Source organism: Pteropus vampyrus, unplaced genomic scaffold (genome assembly GCF_000151845.1).
Source record: "Pteropus vampyrus isolate Shadow unplaced genomic scaffold, Pvam_2.0 Scaffold352, whole genome shotgun sequence".
NCBI lineage: Eukaryota > Metazoa > Chordata > Mammalia > Chiroptera > Pteropodidae > Pteropus > Pteropus vampyrus.
Window position 1 is genome coordinate 1,125,695 of NW_011889133.1, and position 3,912 is coordinate 1,129,606.

The window sequence follows — 3,912 nt, forward strand, 5'->3', positions numbered from 1 at the left end:
CATACTGTAAAGCCATGTTACACATCATCCTGCTATGTAGAAGAAAATATGTTTTCATATTAATTTTTGTCTGATTGCTTAAACACTTTTCCTGGTTTTAAAATAGATTGTTTAAAGTAAAATAAACTTCTGAATCTCCTGGTGTCTTAAGTGTTTATCCATGGGCTTATATGATAAATCCACACAGTAGGAGAAGGCAGTGTCTGGTAAAATTCACAATACTTAGAGTTAGCTGACGTGGGTTTAAGTTTCAATTTTAATATTTAGCTTTTCTTAATCTCAGTTTTATTATATATAAATGTTGTAAAAATTGTGAAAAAAGGACCAGGTATTTGTATCTGGTCCTTTGGATATGGCTTAACCACTGGGAGGGGTGATGATCTTGAGCATGACAATTTCTTTCAGCAGTAGCAGTTCTAAGAGCAGAACTCAGCTGTGAAGCATCAGTTGCCAATACACTTGGAAGGTGGAAAAGCAAATACTTCAACCCTGAAAGGCAAATCTGGTTCACGTACCACAGCATCTACTATAAATAATAACACTATTCCACTCACAAGGATGTCAGGGGTACCAAATATGATACAAGAAAGAGTCTTCTAGGTATTATAATAATATGGTTACCATAGCAACAATGGGGGAGTGTTTTACTGACTTTACGACTTAGAATATTTTGAGGGTAGTAATCAATGTACTTTAACTTTTTATCTCTATCCCTTTCAAACTCTTACACAGTTTTCAATAAACACTTATCAAATTAAATTATCTATGTATTCTTCATTGTAGTGGGTCAGGAAATTGTCAGTGTTGGAGCAATGGGGAAACAACCTTTTTAATGAGATGGCATGTGGACAGAGGCCTAAGCAATGATTTGGAATCAAGTAAATGTTTATTCCTTATTTCTTTCCATTTCACTATCCTCAGACCAAGAGAAAGAACACTCATGTACCACATACTCCAAGCGAGACCACCTCACTCCTGAACAACATTAGAGGCCACAAAGGAGGAGTTGACTCCTCCTGTTAACCCTGAACAGTCTTCCCATCTCCATCTAACTTCCACTTTCAACTGTTCATCAAAGTTTCTCTCAAAGACATTCAGAAATGTACCATGGTTGGCATTCTTCATGTTTCTTTTTGTTCTAACTCATCTACTATAATAGCCACCCTTCAACTGCTTCTTATTCACAAATCTAAGAAAAATGGCACTTTATCACTAATTTTTCACTGCTCTTGTCTCCATATTTCACTATTGTGCAACTGAGATCCCATGGTTCGTTATATAATGACTCAGCTCCAATCACCCTCAATTCCATGGTTCCTCTTTCTCTCCATTCTATTCATCCAATTAAATCTCAACTTAGTTAAACGTAATTATTTCTTTGTTCTACCCTACACTTATGCTGCTTAGTGTAATTAGAGAAAACCACTCAGAATTTCATTCTCTGTTTCTGGTCTTGCCTCATAATCCATCCTCCAAAATATAAATATTTAAATAAGATCATTTAAACATACATTTTTCTTCCCACCTGTCATAATGAATAATGTATCCCTGCTTCTATCTAAGACCTGTTCTTTCACACTTTTGAAGCCTTCTGTGAACTTTAATCTAGATATTATATGTCTACTCTTCCCAAGCATCACTTTCTCAAAGTCTGCTGAAATATTCTTATTTGTTTACAAACATCATCTAGTATTTTCCTTCTTAATAATTTCCTTGACTGAAAGTCCATTCAGTCACCAACTTATTTCTCTGATCCCCTTACTATTATATTTTTTCAAAAATACTGCCTTTGGTCATTGTCCCTACTTTCTCATAACACATAATATGTTCCAATTGTATTTTTGTATCATCTCTCCATTGAACTTGATCTTGTTCAATAACATATGAAAACTTAACACAACTGCATCCAAAGATCATCCTCTATCTTACTTTTTACTTGCTATCTCAGCGGGATTTCACATAGTTAATTCCTCCAGCTGTCCCCAAAACACTCTTTTGCTGGTTTCTGCATAACTTCACTCTTTCGGTTGTCTGCCTGCCTCCGTGGCCACGTTTTCTCAGATAACTCTGATGGCTCTTCCCCCTCTTCATGTTGGCCTCCAAATCTTGTAGACAAAGATTTAATCCTTTACATGCATTCATTGGCACATTGGTTCTCCATGTGCATCCACTTCTTAGGAGATTTAAGAAGCCTGCTATGATTTCAGAATCCATATCTTTAGCCCTGACCTCTAACTGAGTTCCAGGTTTATATGTTGAATTGACAATCTGGCATCTAGGGACACATTAAAAGATTAAGAAATTATCTATCTTTGCTTAGTTATCATACTCAGACATCTATAAAATAATCACATGTTTTGTATATGAAGAGGAATTGTATTTTAACATCATATTTATGTGTCATTGGGCTTAAATATGTTTCTCTATGGTTAAGTGACAAGTGCCATTTTCTGTTATACTTCCTTAGTTTGTGCTTGGAATAAGAAAATGGATACTCTTCATATTTTTTTAAACTCATAATCCACTTAAAAACTATTTGTTGATATATAAAAAAATTGCACATATTTAATATGTATAATTTGATGAATTTGAACATACGCATACATCATTGAAGCTGTTTAAAAATCTATTAGTGGAAAAAATAGCACGTAACATGTACTGGAAATAGAGAAGGTAAGAAATCAGATAAAGTTTCTGATCTCATGAAATCTATATTCAAATCAGAAAGACTTCATTGCCTAAACCAAATGTGCATGCGTGTGTGCGTAGGTATGTGTGTGTGGATGTGTGTGCTTTGCATGCCTATGAGTGGTGCTTTGAAGACAAATGAAGCAGGCAATAGAATAGGGAGTGGGAGTCAGAGAGGAGTTCTCTGTGGAAATAACATTTAAGCAATGCCCAAACAGGGATATCATATGAACGCCTATAAAAGAACATTCCAGGTATGCTACAGTAACTACAAAGTCCCAGAGACAAGATTCTCCTTGGTCTGTTGAAGGCATAGTAAGAAGACAAATCGGTATAGACCAAAGTGAGCAATGATAGGAGCAATGATAGAAGGTGTTGGGAAGGAGCAGCAGGTCACATAAGACTTGTAGGTAATAAATAGATTTTGGAGTTTACTTTTTTCACGTCACTATGCAGTAGCTGTTTCCCCCAGCTCAAGCTGCAAGCTGCATGAGGAAGTAACAAGACTGATTTTGTTGGCTATTCCACCAATACCAAGAATATTGTCTACTCCATAAAACAAATTCACTCAATTTTATTGCATAAATCAGTTAATGAATGCAGTGAGAACCATATTCTAGTAGAAATGAGTAGGGATCATATTTTGAGTGGAAGTCTGAAATTTAGAGGCAGGATCTGGTCAATTGTTTACCATTTAATTTATTGTTGCGTTCAATGGAGTCTCAGGATCATTAAATAGTTTTTGCACTTCTCTAAATGCCTGTTACCTCCAGGGTATAGGACACTTAGAAATGACCAAATCTACCTTCATTCACTCTGGCTCCATTCCATTCTCTCAAGGGGCTTTTATTTTTGCTGATAATGGAGCTGGACCAAACATACCAGGCATTCTGGGGAACATGATCACTCTGTATAAATCCCATTCATTCCACATGAACCTGTATACTTGAAAATAACCAAATATCCCTCTTCAGAGGTATAACGCCCAGTATGAAAGTAGGTGGGATAGAGAAAGGCTGAGTAGTGGGAGGAATGACTCCAACTTCTTCCCATGATTGGATAGTGGTGTATGTAACTGCCAGAAGACAGGTGATCAGGAATAGGCTGAGCCAAAATATGTCCAGAGAACTAAAACAGGGCTTAGAGACTACCTCTTGTTCCAATGACCCAGAGAGAAATATCAGAACTTAATCCTGATAGAGGTGCCAAAGTCAACTGGTTTTT